The sequence below is a fragment of the Canis lupus genome, chromosome 1 (genome assembly GCF_011100685.1).
Source record: "Canis lupus familiaris isolate Mischka breed German Shepherd chromosome 1, alternate assembly UU_Cfam_GSD_1.0, whole genome shotgun sequence".
NCBI classification, from domain to species: domain Eukaryota; kingdom Metazoa; phylum Chordata; class Mammalia; order Carnivora; family Canidae; genus Canis; species Canis lupus.
Window position 1 is genome coordinate 15,364,768 of NC_049222.1, and position 18,412 is coordinate 15,383,179.

The window sequence follows — 18,412 nt, forward strand, 5'->3', positions numbered from 1 at the left end:
CTGTTTCTCTCCGATCTATAGAAAAAAGATAGGAACACTTCCTTCTAAGGATTGTGAAGATACAATGAGACTGTATATAAAATTGTCTGAAATATGGTGAGAGTGCTTTGTTGCTGTTCTTATATTGTTATTTGGACTTTTAGTCCTGTCCTCAGACCCTATCTCAGTAAAGGGGTAAGCACAGGAACTCGGTTGTGTTTTCTTTCCAATCCTCATTGTGGACACCTAAGAGGAAGCATGAGTGGAAGAACTGTGGAATTATACAAACATTGGCATGAATTCAATAACTGTTTATTTTATGGGTCAAAATGTCCTCATATGTCATGATTTTTATGGGTGTTATAGTAATCTTTTTCATCAGTCTTAGCTCAGTAATTAGTGAGCTACAGGAGGACACCCCGTGACACCCAGAGACTTAGGAGGCAGGGTCTGATCCTGGTGCTTGGGCTGCCCAGTGATTGTCCAAGACAGCACCAGGCCAAGTCCCACGGCACAGACAGGTGGCTGAGGGTGGGCTTCTGGTGCCAGGCTGCCACCTGCTAGCTGTGCAGGCCCTGGGTCTGTGATGTAACTTCTATAGGCCTCAGTTTCCCTGTGTGCGAGACTCAGGCCATCATAATAGCTCCCTTACAGGTGTCCAAGGAGATAAAGTGAAGCCAGGATGTGAAACGTTCAAACAGTGTCAGGGACTTAATGAGCCCTCAGTAGATGTGCTTCAGGCCGAGGGATCCTTTGAAGACCCTTTCTCCACATAACTTGTAAGCAAATACAGAGTTTCATACCACATTTTATAGCAGTTTACCTTCAAATCAATCAATAGGGCTTTATCATTGCCTAGTATGCCAGGCACTGTGGTTCCTGTCCCTGTTGGGGACTTCTTCTAAGTCCCCAGATGAAATGGACCAGTTAACTGATGGGAAGATTTATATCATCAAGGCTCCTTTAATTGGTTAATACACATTTTTTTTAACATACAGAATGTAATATGAAAATATATTCAGAAGTGTACAGACTACTTATGAAATATATTGTATATCATAATGCAAAAGGCTGTTACTATTATGTTGGAACCCTGCAAGAGTACACATACATATGAGTGTCTCCAAATAATCAGCCTGCCCAGACTTTTCTCTAGGGAAAATCTAGTCAAATACCGAGGAACTCAATACCTTCTCTTTGTGTTGCATTGATTCTACTCCTGAATTTGTTTCCAGGGTTCCATTTTCTGAGAGTATACAGAAATTACATTTCTCTCCTGTTTTCTGGTTTCTTATTCCTCAATTATGAAAGCCAACACAGGCCAAACCTCTGGCTCTTGGATAACACAAACAACCACAGCAATGGCCGCGAAGAAACCACACTCCCCCCAGATAAACAGCACAAGGCAGAAGAGGTGATTGTTCAAATCACATTACAAGAAGACCACCATTAGTACTAGCTTAGGTTGTTCTTTGGAGCTCCTTAGGCTTCTGGCTCAGTACTGGCCCCAAAGATTCATCCGGTTTGAGGGCCTGCTGCTCATGAGAGCAAGGGGCTACTGAGGACTCCACTGGCCCAGCCTTTCTGCTATGTGAAGTCGCTCTATTTTCCTGTGAGACTGAGGTAAAAGAATAGTGATCATTCGTGGGGAAAGGAGAATCCTCAGGGAGTTTCTAAAGTAGTGGGAATACATCATGCCCAATAGTTATTTTTTAACATATACTTTTCCTCATTGTATTTTTTTTTAACTTATTTATTCATGAGAGACATGGAGAGAGAGAGAGAGAGACAGAGATATAGGTAGAGGGAGAAGCAGGCTCCATGGTGGGAGCCCAAAATGGGACTCAATCTTGGTACTCTGGGATCATGCCCTGGGCTGAAGGCAGGTGCTCAACCGCTGAGCCACTGAGTCGTCCCTTCTCACTGTATTTCATTTGCTTATTTGTTTGAGAGAGAGGGGGAGCATGTGTGTGAGCATGAGTGGGGGGAGGGGCAGAGGGAGCTGGAGAATCTCAAGCAGACTGCATTGAGCTGAGCTTAGAGCCCAATGCAGGGCTCGATCTCTCAACCCTGGGAAGATGGCTGGAGCTGAAACCAAGAGTTGGATGCTCAACTGACTGAGCCACCCAGGAGCCTCCCTCATTGTATTTCTTTTTTTTTTAAATTTTTTATTTATTTATGATAGTCATACAGAGAGAGAGAGAGAGAGGCAGAGACACAGGCAGAGGGAGAAGCAGGCTCCATGCACCGGGAGCCCGACGTGGGATTCGATCCCGGGTCTCCAGGATCGCGCCCTGGGCCAAGGCAGGCGCCAAACTGCTGCGCCACCCAGGGATCCCCCCTCATTGTATTTCAAAATAAAAATGCAGCACAGAAATACATAGCAAAAATGAGAATGCAGACCTATATTTAGTCATATATTAGTTCTGTATTTTGTTGAGTGAAACACCAGGGTACCAAATTTGAAATGTTGTTCTGATCTCATGTTTGACAAAACATGTATTATTAGTAAAAGCTACCATTTATTTAGCACCTGTTCTGTTTTGGGCACTGTGCTAAGTGATTTACATATATTGTCTTGTTTTATCTGGACATAAATAATAATATGTATTTTAATAAATAATACACCATTTATCCTCATTTTATAGATGTGAAAACTGAGGCTTAGGTTAAGTAAGTTATTCAAGGTCACATGGCCAAAATGTGAGAGAGCTGGGAAGCTGTTGATTCCAACAGTACTATGCATATTGATCTACTGCTCCTAAAAGACAGAGGCCAAGATATATAAAAATGTTAGTAATTGGGGTGTCTGGGTGGTTCAGTGGGTTAAGCATCTGCCTTTGGCTCAGGTCATGATCTTAGGGTCCTGGCATTGAGTCTGCATCAGGCTCCTTGCTCAGCAGGGGGTCTGCTTCTCCCTCTCTCTCTCTGTCCCTCCCCCTGCTTGTGTGCTTGCTCTCTCTCTGTCTCTCTCAAACAAATAAATAAAATCTTTCTAAAAAATGGTAGTAATTGTTATCCATGGGTGTGGAATTTTTTTTTTCTTTTAGCTTATTCGTATTTTCTAATTTTCTTCAGTGAGCTTATTTGCATCATAAATGAAGGGGGAGAAAGAAATTGAACCATAAACAACTTCCTCTTTGCCAAAACAAAAGGAGATAGGGCAGAAAGGAAAGAAGGGAAGGTAAGAAGAAAGTAAGATAAAAGAGAGGAAGAGAAAGGGGAGGGAAAGGAAGGTGGGAGAGGGAGTGAAGGAAGGAAGGAAAGAGGAGGGATGAGAGGGAAGGATGTCTTCCTAAGGTGGCTGTGAGGGGACGCGTGTCCACAGCTCTGTACCGCCTCATTTTGGGTTGGGCCTGGCATTGAATGCAGTCCAGCAGAGAGGGCAGGAGCAGAGGAAACTGTCCTTCAGAACACAAGAGTTGGGCAGGGGACCCGCAGGCGTTTAGAACACCGTGGAAGGTGGAAGGTTGGGTATTGCAGTATGAAGTGAATTGTAATTGATATTGAGATTCTATCTTCTGAAAAGTGTAGTTGTAGCAGAAGACTACTAGCTCCCCAACACTCGCCCCGTTCAAGTGTCAAGGTGTATCTTGGGCGCCGGCAGTGGAAAGGGACAGTGCGGATTAGCAGCTGGAGTGGCAGTTATGTGGGAGAACACAAACAACGTGAGGGCAGCAATGGGACATGGGAGGGTGACCATACAATTTACTTTCTCAATTAAAAGTGTTCTTATTAATCATTAGCTGGGACAGGGCACATAAATTAGACCTGTCCCTGACAAACTGGGAAGTTTGATCATCTTAGAGAGGCCAGATAAATCAGAAGAATCCAGAAACTACAAAAACCAGATAAAGGACATGAATATGAAAAGCAAAGACAAACGTTTTTGCAAGGCCAGCCTCATTAGTAACCAAAGAGATTAAAATTACAACAACAAGAATGTTTCCTTTCACTTTTCAAAATGGCAAAAATCATTTTAAAAAATAACAGAGCTACTATTTATTGAACTCCTGTATATGCAGGTACTTTCTATACCTTCTTCCTAATTTAATAAAGTTTTTTATTTTAAAATAAGTTTATGTTTATTGAAAAGTTGCAAGACTATTACAGAGAGTTCTTATATACCCTATATACTCTGTTTCCTTTTACATTACTGTGGAACATTTGTCACAACTAATGAACCCATAACATTATTTTTAACTGAAGTCCATACTTTATTTGGGTTTCCTTAATTTTTATCTAATGTTCTTTTCCCATTCATGCTGTCACATTACATTTAGTCGTCATGTCTCCTTAGTGTCTCACACTTCATTGTTTTTGATGACCTTGACAATTTTGAGTACTGATCAGTATTTTGTAGACTGTTCTTCAATTTGGGTTTGTCTAATGTTTTTCCTTATGGTTAGCTATGGGTTTTGTGAAGAAGACCACAGAAGTAAAGTACTATTCTCATCACCTCATATCCAGGATACGTACTATCAACATGGCTCATCACTGTTGATGTCAGCTCTGGTCAGCTGGTAGTATTGTCAGATTTCTCCACTGTAAATAACTCTTTTCCTCCCCTTCCCATACTATACTATTTGGAAGGAAGTTACTATGTAGCCCACACTGAAGGAGTGGGGAGTTATGTTCCACCTCCTTGAGGGTGGTGTATCTACATAATTCTTTCAAATTCTGCACAGAGAGGTGTCTCTTCTTCCTCATTTAATTATTTATATTAGCATGGATTTATGGATGTTTATGTTATACTTTGGGTTGTAATCCAATATTATGTCATTTATTTTGTCAGTCAAATTGTCCTAACTTCCTTTCAGGTTGGCCCCTGTGAGTTCCCAGGCAGGCCCCCAGCATTTGTTTTTTGAGCACTTCCCTACTTTCTGGGACTGTTAAAATGCTCCATGCCCATCTTTTTTTTTTTTTTTCTTAAGATGTTATTTATTTATTCATGAGAGACACACAGAGAGAGGCAGAGACACAGGCAGAGGGAGAAGCAGGCTCCCCAGAGGGAGCCTGATGCAGAACTCGATCCCAGGACCCTGGGATCATGCCCTGAGCCAAAGGCAGACACTCAACCACTGAGCTACCCAGGCATCCCGCTCCATGCCCATCTTATATATTTAATGCCCCAGTCCCAGAATTAGCCATTTTCTCAAGAAGCTCTGGTTCCTTTTCCTAGAGAATGGTTTTAGATACCAAGATCTGGGCCCTAGCTGTGCTTATTGCTACTGGGTGTTGTTACTTCTAGGCACTCTTAGGGTATAGTGCTGTGAACTAGTATGTGTTTATACTACCACACATGTACCTGTATATCGATATTATTTCTCTGTCTGTATCCATCTGTGTCTATATTAAGCTAAACATGGGCTCATACTTCTGGCTGATTCTCATCCAGTACTGCATGGTTCATTCTAGCTTCTCACTTTGCTTAGCTGAAACCTGTCGTTCCAACAGTGAGAGACTTCCACCACCCACCATACATTTCCTCATGCTCAGTTTTGGTGAGAGTGCTAGAAAATTGACACTGTTGGTGCTATTGGTGTGAGTGTTGGTACAGCCTTTGTGGAAGGCACTTAGGTAGACTATGTCAAAAACCTTAAAGGTATCAGCTGGTCAAAGGTTGGAGCATCAGTTTAGTCTCCAAGGCAGGGAAGGTAGGAGCAGAGTCCCCAGGTGAGAGGAGGGTAGCAGCACTGAGAGGCAGAACACAGACTCAAATTAGCAGCCCTCATTACCCCCTGCAGACGATTGAGAGCCAACGTTTCCCATCAACCCTCACCTGCAGACCTGTAGCTGATGGTAATAGGGAAGCAAAACATTTGATGGGTGAGTGCTGCAAATTCAATTCTTCATTAGACATGTTTTCTTGATGTTTTTAAAAGGGATTTGTTCATGGTTTACCTCTGAGAACAGATGACTGATAATCGTTGGGAATCCATTATTATTTGAAATTTAAAAACCAAAGATATACTCCTATTCATGGAGAGTTTACAATCTAAATTGTGAGGTTTTTATTTATTTATTTATTTTAAGAGGGAGAGAGAGGGAAGGGTGGGACAGAGGGAGAGGGAAAGAGAGAATCTTAAGCAGGCTCTATGCCCAATGCAGACCCCGACATGGGGCTCGATCTCACCACCCTGAGATCAGGACCTGAGCATTGGATATAAAGAGTTGGATGCTTAACCAACTGAGCCACCCGGGCACCTTGATATTGTGAGATTTATGCCCGTAAATGATCAACCTGAAAAACAACTCAGGCATTTTTTGTTAAAAACAAACAAACAAACAAAATACCTGGGACAAACAGCCAAATATTCCACTCTGGTTACTGAGCCCTTCCAGGTGCCGTGTGTTGTCACAGCATCTGCACTGGTCACCTCTGAAGCTGCTGCTTCCTCACAGTACACGTGTGGTATGTGACACAAACATAGGAGCTGGAGTAGAGAATTCCATAGACTTTTTTCAAAGTATCAACTACAAAGGGACAGAAGTCTGTTGAAGTAAGAGAGAGAAGAGTACCTAATTCCTAACAAGAAATAATAATTGTAAACTATCATTGTTTATCTGAGAAGGGATTAGTGAGGATTCACGTATCAAAATGAACTCCCCCAAGTTTCTCTCTGCTCTTAATTTGATAGGTATGTTGCTAAGACTTTGAAGGAATTGCTGTGATAGTTCAATTCTTTGGTGCTAGGGAGAATCTGGGGGAGGAGAGGCCATCCAGGTGAGCTGGAGGGAAGAGGAGGAAAGAGTATTTACTACTTCTTCCAGGTGGTTTGGGGAAGATAAGTCAAATTTGGAGAAAACTATAAAAAAATTTAATTAAGTTGTGGCTACATCTGAAGAACAGGATTTCCCTTCAAAGCAGGAATTGTGGGAGATGTTCAAGTTGGCTGGCTGTGTATTCTAACAACAATCATACTAATTGTAATTATTTGTAGGTTATAAACAACTGAAAGGGCGTCTGAAAGCCAAGTTTTAGATAAAGTAGAACAATTGAGAGAGGAAATAGAACTCTGAGGTGTAGAAGGCATTCTGCAAAATCCCCAGGTGTAGTCAAAGTGTCACCATCCAGTCATGGTTTGTGTTTGGAAGGAGAACAATAGGGCAACAAAAGTCAAAAGATATTGAATTGGCATTTAAAAAAATGAAGTGCATTGTTTTCCAAAAAGTTCCCTTGTTTGCCTGTGTGTTGCAAAGAAGTTACCATTCATTCATGATTCTCTGCACGCCTCCATACCTCCCAGAGATTTGGTTAAAACCCCCATCACTCCCTGGATTCCCATATAACACTCTCCACTGATGCCTGCACCAAGGTATATTACTAGGAGTGGTGTTGTGCAGGCTAACTGAAGTTGGGAAGCCCTCTGGCACAGACAAGGCTAATCATTTAAAGAAAAGGGCAAGCGGGGGCAGCCTGGGTGGCTCAGCGGTTTGGTGCCTGCCTTGGGCCCAGGGCGTGATCCTGGAGTCCCAGGATCGAGTCCCACGTCGGGCTCCCTGCATGGAGCCTGCTTCTCCCTCTGCCTGTGTCTCTGCCTCTCTCTGTGTCTATCATAAATAGATAAATTAAAAAAAAAAAAGAAAAGAAAAGGGCAAGGGGCTTGTTGTTGAGCCACGGGCATCTTGAACAGTTATTCTAGCTTAAACCTGTATCAGTCATGTATGACAACAGGTGGGTGGTCCCTTTATGGGTCCATGTTACTGGAAAGAACTAAGGGAACTGTGATGATTTCATCCTGCAGGGAAGGTGAAATGGGCATCTTAGAGAGCCTTGGACTAGTGTCTGAGAGGGTTGGTGATTCTCTGTAGAGTTCATCAGTGTCCTCCCAACCACGGCCCTTTGAACTAAGGCTTGGGTTGTCTGTACAAGGGAAATGAGGCAAGCACAAGGAAAGAACAGCAGAAGTTAGGAGATTTGAGATATAAGATGACAAGCATCAGCCTTGATGGTGCTCATTTTTGGTGATGGGAAATGGAACTCTAGACCCTATAGCAGGGACCTCAATATTGAGGGTAGGAGACTAGTGGCCATTGGTTGTTGAACTATCACTTATATGCAATGCACAAGACATCATCACACAGAACTAGATCAGGGTAGGACAAAGAAGGACCATGATGTGCCATGGTGTCAAGAAGATTGGTTATAGGGCACACATAGATCCTTGGGGCCACACAGACCTTGTTGGTAGTAATGTAAAGGAGAGAGAGCCAGAGTTGCATGGATAAGGCTAGAGCCCAATTGATGCTCTTACTTGATTAGAAATTCCATTTTTATACCACCCTGACACTCTCCATCCTGTAATCAGCTGGTAAAAAGGATGACTTGAGAAACAGATTTCATTCTTTTTATTCTTTGAAAAGGGTAGAAGGGAGAGAGGAAAGCTCCTACAGCTTTAAATGTCTTCAGCACTCGTGGCAATCTTATATCACCTGGGATGTATTTTTTTGTCCTCCCTTCTAGAGTCGAAGTTCATGGAGGGGACTATATTTTTATCTTTATATCCTCCACATGTGCTAAAACAGCAGAAACAAAGCACGTGCTCAGCAAGTGCTTGTGAATGAATGGAAGATATATAACCTAAAGCAGGCACTGTGTTAGGTGCTTTATTCAGGTTGAATTTTAATCTCTAGTGAAATTGTTTTTGTACAGAAGGGGGGGATACCTGGACAGCTTTTCAAAATTTGCCCTTCACAACCACAGAGCTGGAGTTTAGAGACCCATCAGCCTAGGACTGCACACAGTGTGATCGGCGGATCGATCCTGGGATGATGTGGTCGGTCATCGGTTTGTGGTAAGTACAGAGACGGAAAGTATTTAGAACCTTTTATGGTATTTGACATTGCAGAAACATCTAGTCCTGTGATCATTTTTCTAGTACTTCATATTTGTGACAGTATTACAATAGTGGTTTACGAGGGATTGGGAATGAAAGAGACAAAAAGGTCTGTCTTCTTTCCCACCTCAAAGTACACATTTATAGTTTGGTTCTCCACCTTTTCAGAGAGGCATCGTGGCATAAAGACAGGCCCATCATGGCATAAAGAAGGCTACCGAAGTGGGAATCTGGTTCTTCTGTGTTCTAGATGTTACTTAATCTCTGTTTCTTGGTTTCCTCTGCTGTAAAAATGGGTTACGATGAAGACACAGTTTTTTTTGTACCTACCTCCTGAGGTGGTTGTGATGATCGAGTCCACATACATAAAGCCATTAGAACAGGGCCTGCCATGTAGTGAATGTGGCACAATTACTGGCCTCTGTTATTTTTATGGATGAAAAGCAGGCCCAGAGAAGTAGTGAGAGTTGCTTGTGGTTACACAGCTACTCAGAGAAAGACCTGGGTCCCTGGACATCTCAGCAGACTCTGTGTTCTCATGGTTTCTTCTCTTTAGTTCAAATCTTCCCCTACAAACAATGATCATATTCTCTGAATTCTCTCACACTCTTTCCTCACCCTGTGCTGACTCCCTAATTGCTCTGTGCCCTCCCCACACTGTTTACTGTAGAACACATCTGTGTCATGGTGTTGCTTCCCCCCTGACCACAGTGGAATTACTGCTCTGTCCTGTGTTCTGGGGCTTTCATTTCTTTACTAGAGTCATCACAGAGATTACCTGGGCTGGCCGATCTCCTGACGGAGCACCAACTCTGCTGTTTAACAAAACAATGAGGACGTGTCACAAGAACACTGCAGCAAAGATGAGCGGTGACTGCAAATGTTTATGAAAATGATGACTGATTTTCCCGCAAAGAAAATGAATCACACAATATGCTGCTGATGCAGGCCATTAAGTCAGTCCTTGTGGGACAAGCAATATTGACCTGTCATGGAAAGAACAGTGGGCAAGAATGGACAACATGTTTTAATTTCCATCAGACTCTGCCCATATGAGGGAACTGATTTTAGAGAGTCTTACTTATGTTTTGTCAAAAAACAAAACAACCAATTTAAAAAAATCTGCTCCCTGGACCATTTGCTAGGCCTCCTAAAAATTGTAGATTTTGAGAAGATAAAGAACACCGTTCTCCTCATAAAACGCCTCTCCTCCCACAAGGCTTTACAAAACCATTTTCAAACCCTTTCTAAGTTTTATGTCCTTGGACCTCTTGTATGCATACTGTATTTCTTAAAAAATAATTTATTGAGGATTCACAGTATGCTGGGCTCTTTTCTAAGAGTTTTATGTATGTTAACTCATTTGATCTTCACAACCACCCTAGGAAATACCTTATCCCCATTTTAAGTTGGGGCACAGAGTGATTCAGGAACTTGCAGGGTGAATGTGCTCCTGGCAGGTGTCCGCTGGGGTCACCTACTCAACACCGCATGAGGAGCAAGGAAGGGAATGCCACTTAGGTCTCTGCCCCTCAGCCGCCCCTTACGCCCCTTCTCCCTTATTCTCTGACAGCATAGCATTCTACTTTTTGTTCTGTGGGGCAATGGCAGGGTCATCATTAGAAGTTCCTACTACTTCCTGTCCATCTTACTCTGCTTGAGAACAAATCTGAATAACGAAGTCAGGGAAATGTAAATACCGGCCCCACAGTCTGAAGTAAGTGCATCCCCAGGACTTTGGCTTTCTCCTCAGAATGACACTCCTCAGATTTGTCTTGCATTTACAGTAAGATGTTTTTAGCAGGGAGGGAGGGAGAGAGAGAAAGAGAAAGGGACTGTGGAATAATAGGAGATATTTTAGAAGCTCTGGGATTTAACTGTTAACCCTGTCATTGATGAACTTTTCATTGCTTGGGTAGAAATTGGGGTGAGAATATTGAGGAATTTCCCTAAATGGTTTGTGGCCAATGGCCAGATTTTTGTACCTTTTTTTTTTTTTTTTTTTACTGTTAGAAAGCAAAAATACTGAAGGAAGAAGAAGAAATAATATGATTTAAAATTACATAAGCAGCAAGTAGGTTCTTATAACAGTTTGGATTCCAGTATTATTCCAGTGATCTTAAGAAGGCTACCTCAAAGCAAATATCAAACAAACAAACAAACAACAACAACAACAACAACAAAAAACACTGAAAGACTAGATTGACTAATTTTAAACTGGTTCTATTTGACATTAAATAATATTAGTATATACAAAAGTCTAGATGGATGAGATGTCACTAATCTCTCTATATTTTATAAGCTTCCATAGTATGACAGATACTGTACTGATTGGGAAAGGCATATTCTCTAGCCTAGAGCAAATTAAATCTAATCCAGACACAAATAATAATCAGTGTAATACTGCCATGCTGCCCAATGCCCAGAGAAAAAAAGATTTTTATGGTTTCAGTTAGCCTTTCATTTAGTAAATGTTGTATAAGGTGACCAGTAAGACTTCAGTGTCTCCAGCACACTGCTTGTAAACGTGAGTTGAAAGACCTGGGCATATAACTCAAGTTTGCATTGGAGATAGTTCTGGAACTTGTCTTGCCCACCCTTTTTTGATGAGTATAGGAAGACTAGGCAAGGGTATACTTGCCAGAAAATAAGAGAAAGATAGATAGGAAAAAATTACAAACTTTTAGACATGATTAAAATCTTTGAATGTGAGATCATTATCTCTGTACATGTTATGTTCTTTAATTAATTTTGGTACTTTAGGAAACAATAAAGCACTGTCAGCTTGAAAAAATTTAATGTAGCATTTAGAAAATGAAACACAGACAACCCATTTTCTAGCTTTGGAAGTGAAATATAGACAATTTATGTTAAGTAAAAGAATTTTACAGAACTCCAGATTTATAGAACCAGATCGCAGAGCCTTGAATTTAAGGATTTTTGTGGGGAGAAAGGTAGGAAGTCTAAACCGCATCACAATCATACAGTGGCTCCTACTGGCTGGGTGTTAGAATGTGGCACAGATCTATCAAATTAGAAAGAAAAAGAAGCTTCCAGAGAGAATCACTGTGGATTTAGTGGATCCTCAAATTTATGGTACATGATATTCAGGGGAGTCAGTGTATAGGTAAGACAGGGCCTTGGCCATGGTGGGTAAAGCAGAGATCGCTGACATAGATTATCGCTGGTGGGATTGTATTGTCCGAGTATTCATAGCACAGTGAATTCTCCACACCAAGGAGTGAGTCCTCAGACACACTTAGAGAAGCTCAAGATGGAAGATTTGGGTTGTGTTACACAACAGCGAGTGCAGGGCTGACAAGAGGAACATTGAGGACGCAGGGGACCTCCCCAAACCAGTCTCCCTGTGCTCCAAATACCTCCGTCCTCTGTTGTTCTGATGCTGACCTGAGCCTGTTGACCACATCTTTCATGGTCCACTCTTCATCTGATGCTTGGTCTGCTCAGTATTTGTCCCTGTACCAACTTCTCCCGCTGGACAAAGTCATTGCATATCCTCTGTGCTTGCTGATTCAGTTTGAACAGCTGCCTGACTTGCCAAACATTGGTTTACACATTTTCCAAAGTTAAAACATGATTGTCAGTTTCATAATTTTGCTTAAGATTGATGCTGTGGGTAACCATTGTGTGTAGTAGCTAATGCTGATTGTGATGTTGGTTAAAAGGAAAGAGCAAGAAGCAATAAAACCAATTGATGATTATATAGTTGTGTTTTTAGTTAGTAAGCCCATCATCTATCCATAAGACTTAAGTTACAAAATTACCCGTTGTATTTTTCCCTCTCATTTCTCCTGCTACTTCAGGAAAGTTAACTTGCCTAGAAAAAAGTAAAGAAGAGTTTTGAATGTTTAAAATTCACAGAAAATGTTTCCTCCTTTGCTAATTGTTATAATGTTTAAAGACCCAGGACAATAAATAAGCAAAAGTAATAAAAAAACACATTGTTCTCTGTGTAATAGAATTCACATTTGAATATAGTCAAAGGCAAAATACTATAATTGTTTGAACATATTTTCCCTACTGTTTCATAGAGTTACATTAATGTTAAATAGATGAATCATGGGCAATTTTATTTATGGGTTATATGCTCTTTCACATTTACTAGTTATATCTATAAAATATGGACTTTATATAAATTTTAGAAACATTTGATATATAAGTTTATAAGTATGTATATTTACTAATATAAATATGCCGTTTAACAAATAATGTATTTTTGTTCTCATTTATGACATATGCTATGAATAATTTCTATTAAATCTCATGTAATCAGAAACTCACAGTGTGATGATCTTTTTTCAGAATCTTGGCTCCCATGCTGGGTAATAATATTTCTCTGAGATGTACAAATAGTTTCAATTTTTTAAAAATGTAATTTGCAGCTATGTAGTTTTCTTCTAATACAGAGCAGGGGTCAACAAAAAATCCTGGCTAACTGTAAAGCAATTAGGAAAATCCTCATTAATTTGAGTATTTAATTTTTGCTTTTACTTGTAGCAACATTATTTTCTCTGGTAAAACACTAATTTCTAATTCAACAAATAACATTAACACAGAGGAAGATGAGATGGAGAGACAAAAAGAGAATTTGAAAAGCCGTAAAGTAGCTTATAAAAAACCAATAGTTTTTCTTTTTGACTGGCAGCTGCCAACTTCTTTCCCTGCAGCTGTATCAGACATGGTCAAAAGAATCTTCTTGAAAGAGAAATGAAATATATGTTTAATTATGTCTTTAAGCTTATGTAGGAAATCACTTTTCTATCCTACAGAACTAAAGAACTACTCATGTTAATTTAACATTGTGCTTCCTGAATTATTTTTATATTACCATGCTGACTAAGGTCATGAATGCATGGGCCTAAACCATGTTAATCCCAAATCAATATGCCTCTTTTGTTATTTTAGATATTAAGCACAGTAAGCGTGGTAGTGTATAGATTTTTGACAAGTGGCTTGGAAAATGAGCTCATTTTATGATATGAACTATTGAAAATGGAATTTGTGACTATTCAGATGAAAACTACTTTTTTCTTTTTTTAAACTCATTGAAACTAAGCAAACCAAACTCAATTTTTCCAGTGCAATTGTCAGTTCTATGTTACCATGTGCCCTTTTGATGGACTACGTGATTAAACAGTGGCAAACATTTCAGGCTGATTGCCAGAGACTCATATTTAGATCCTGGGCTTCCCTTTTGGAATATGCAAATGGAATTTATGCCTCTGGTGATAATAGTGAATTTGCAAAGATAATAAGAGAATAATATGAATTTCATTAAGTAAAATTTATCTTCATGTTCAATAGATTAGATTACACTACTTTTTAATGTTCCGAATTTCTACAATCTTCTTGATGGCCTCTGTTTTTCTGCTCTGCTTCATTTACTAACAAAAAAAATTCTTGAATGTTTTCTTAGGTAGTATTTTGGTAGTCTCACCACTGTTACTGTTGATCAGATAATGCCAAACAATTGCTAGATAGCTATTTAAGTTTGGAAAGAGCAAGTAATACCCCTCACCCTTTGTTTTTTTTTTTTTATAGTCGGCACAGTACTCATGGATTATCCAATGGAATACGTTTTTGAATACTCAGCAAGGGGTGTGATGATGACATGGAGTCAGCATGAGCAAAGCAGTCCCTCACCGGACTGCAGGCTCTGTACAGGGAAGCATCATTTTGTTGTATGCACCATTGTAGTTCCAGCCCCAGGAAAGCACTTCTCACTTGAATACATTCATCAAATCTTTTGAAAGAATGAATAAAACAAATTAGGGCAATGCAAACTAATATCAATTCCTGTTTTGATGTTTATGTTACCAATTAGGGAGACTACTGGAATCCACCCATAAAGTATACCTGGATTTCAGCAAGATATTAATCATTTTGTACATGATATCTTTTAGGGGAAGATGAGTATGTGTTAGGTCACAGCTTAGTTACTTTAGAACCTGACCAGTGGTCACTCCAAAAATACCTGTTGAAAAAAAAAAAAGAAGCCTCTGGAGAGTAGCTGCATGGCATGTTGTGGTGCTTCTACTTAAATCTTCTTCATTAAGATGAATGAAGACATTCATAAATTAGGTGACAGCAGACTTACAGTTCATACAGAACACAAGGGGCTGATGGAGTAGATAGATTATAAAAGGATGAAATATTGAAAGAATAATGCAAATGCTTATTAGCATCTAGATTCAAAAAGAATGGATTATTTTAAGATTTGCGTGGAATCAGAAAAGACCCCGAATAGCCAGGGGAATTTTAAAAAAGAAAACCATATCTGGGGGCATCACAATGCCAGATTTCAGGTTGTGCTACAAAGCTGTGGTCATCAAGACAGTGTGGTACTGGCACAAAAACAGACACATAGATCAATGGAACAGAATAGAGAACCCAGAAGTGGACCCTGAACTTTATGGTCAACTAATATTCAATAAAGGAGGAAAGACTATCCATTGGAAGAAAAACAGTCTCTTCAATAAATGGTGCTGGGACAATTGGACATCCACATGCAGAAGAATGAAACTAGACCACTCTCTTTCACCATACACAAAGATAAACTCAAAATGGATGAAAGATCTAAATGTGAGACAAGATTCCATCAAAATCCTAGAGGACAACACAGGCAACACCCTTTTTGAACTTGGCCACAGTAACTTCTTGCAAGATACATCCACGAAGGCAAAAGAAACAAAAGCAAAAATGAACTATTGGGACTTCATCAAGATAAGAAGGTTTTGCACAGCAAAGGATACAGTCAACAAAACTAAAAGACAACCTACAGAATGGGAGAAGATATTTGCAAATGACGTATCAGATAAAGGGCTAGTTTCCAAGATCTATAAAGAACTTCTTAAACTCAACACCAAAGAAACAAACAAACACCAAAGAATCATGGTTGGATTCAATCATGAAATGGGCAAAAGACATGAAGAGAAATCTCACAGAGGAAGACGTAGACATGGCCAACATGCACATGAGAAAATGCTCTGCATCACTTGCCATCAGGGAAATACAAATCAAAACCACAATGAGATACCACCTCACACCAGTGAGAATGGGGAAAATTAACAAGGCAGGAAACCACAAATGTTGGAGAGGATGTGGAGAAAAGGGAACCCTCTTACACTGTTGGTGGGAATGTGAACTGGTGCAGCCACTCTGGAAAACTGTGTGGAGGTTCCTCAAAGAGTTAAAAATAGACCTGCCCTAAGACCCAGCAATTGCACTGCTGGGGATTTACCCCAAAGATACAGATGCAATGAAACGCTGGGACACCTACACCCCGATGTTTCTAGCAGCAATGTCCACAATAGCCAAACTGTGGAAGGAGCCTTGGTGTCCATCGAAAGATGAATGGATAAAGAAGATGTGGTTTATGTATACAATGGAATATTCCTCAGCTATTAGAAATGACAAATACCCACCATTTGCTTCAATGTGGATGGAACTGGAGGGTATTATGCTGAGTGAAGTAAGTCAGTCGGAGAAGGACAAACATTATATGTTCTCATTCATTTGGGGAATATAAATAATAGTGAAAGGGAATATAAGGGAAGGGAGAAGAAATGTGTGGGAAATATCAGAAAGGGAGACAGAACGTAAAGACTGCTAACTCTGGGAAACGAACTAGGGGTGGTGGAAGGGGAGGAGGGCGGGGGGTGGGAGTGAATGGGTGATGGGCACTGGGGGTTATTCTGTATGTTGGTAAATTGAACACCAATAAAAAATAAATTAAAAAAAAACAAAAAGTATAAAAACTATAGGTTGACAAAAATGGAATTTTCCGGTAATTAAATATATAATATAAATTACACTTGCAATGTAGTTTGATTGCAAGCCCAGTGTGAACCAACAATAACCTGATATGATCACTAAAATGTAAATATGATTTGGGGCTGCATTAATACATACTTAATTAACCTTGGGTCTGTGATTCATGAAACCTCTGATACTGTATGCATCACCTATGTGTATTTATTTTTTTTAGGAGAAAGTTTTCTTACCTTTTATTAAATTCTTTTTTTTTTTTTTAAAGATTTTATTTATTTATTCATGAGGGACACAGAGAGAGGCAGAGACACAGGCAGAGGTAGAAGCAGGCTCCATGCAAGGAGCCTGATGTGGGACTTGATCCCGGGACTCCAGGATCACACCCTGGGCCGAAGGCAGGCTCCAAACCGCTGAGCCGCCCGGGGATCCCCCTTTTATTAAATTCTTAATGAGAACAGTGATTCACATAATATTAGGATCTACCAGTTCAGAAGATCAGTAACAGTCCTATTTGTATACAGATCAGGTCAAAGTATAGTTGCACCATTGTAATCAATTCTTGGAAATACATTTTAAGAGTAACAGTGATAAACTGAAGCATCTCTGGGAGGTAAGCTGCCATTGTGAAAGATCTGAAAAACATGACCTATGAAAGTAGGACTGAAGGAACTGGAGGGCTGGGCTTGGAAAGGAAAGATTGTAGAGATATTGCATGACTCAAAAAAATGGTTGTTTCGATTGGGAAAAGCTATAAATACTGACAGTATCTAGTACTGCTGAGAATTTGAGGAAATGGAGAGTCTCATAATCTGTTAGTGGGTGTGAAATGCTATGGTTGTGTTGCGAGGCAATTTGGCACAATTGATTAAATCAATGTTTATTTATAGGTAATTTAGAGAAATTTTGTGCACAAGTGCATATGTGCAAAAGTACAAATACAAAGAAATTTACAAGAGTATTTAGCAGTTTTATTAATTTCCCCAACTTGGAAATATCCTAAGGGTTTATCATAGTTAGGTTGTATCCTTGATATTACTGTGGGATACTATGCAGCAGTGAAAATGAAAGAGGCAGATCTCTAGGTTTTGATAGACAAAATATCATCAAGATTTATTAAGTGGAAAAAAATAGCATGCTGAGTATAATAGGTATGTATGGAAAAGCCCTAAAAAAAAGATACATTCCCTTATATGTATAAAGAGATATGCAGATATGCATATGGAATAATTTATAACAAGCTGACAATAATGGTCCCCTCTTTGGGATTCAGGGAGGGTCAAGGGGCTCCTTATTTGCATAAATTGTAATTTTTACATAAAAATGTATTGAAGTGGTTTAAAAAATAGGAACAAATAATAAGTGGAAGTTATAAATGAATAAATGTGAATAACTAAAATTTTAGAGGATTTATACATGGAAAAACGGTTAAAGTCCCTTTTCTATGTAGATCCCCAAACAGGGCCAGTTGTATTAGGCTTATTTTAATTCTGTATAAGGAAGCATTTTCTAGGATTAGAAATGTTTTAAAATGGAATTGGTTGTCAATTATTAGCTCCATTCTCATTGGAAGGGTTGAAACAGAGCTTAGTTAATTATTAACTATTCCCAAGATGTTCTAAAAAGAATCATGCTAGTCAATGGGAAAGACTAGTAAAATAAATTTCAATTTTGTGAGTTTATGATTCTGGGGCTAGCTAACGTCTAAGTGCCCTTTTGATTATATATTCCACCATTCTCATTTAGAGTTCCTTGACTTAGTAACCAGTCTTTTGTTTCCCCATATCCTCAGTTTACCTCTATAA

General features: G+C 39.7%; 1 long non-coding RNA gene across 1 annotated transcript; it reads left to right on the forward strand.

Annotated features, from left to right (window-relative positions):
* Nucleotides 1-499: 499 nt before the first annotated feature.
* Nucleotides 500-15,137, forward strand: LOC119870713. The gene is made up of 3 exons (XR_005353428.1): nucleotides 500-758; nucleotides 8,636-8,777; nucleotides 14,382-15,137. It is a non-coding gene; the product is annotated as an uncharacterized LOC119870713 (long non-coding RNA).
* Nucleotides 15,138-18,412: the final 3,275 nt, after the last annotated feature.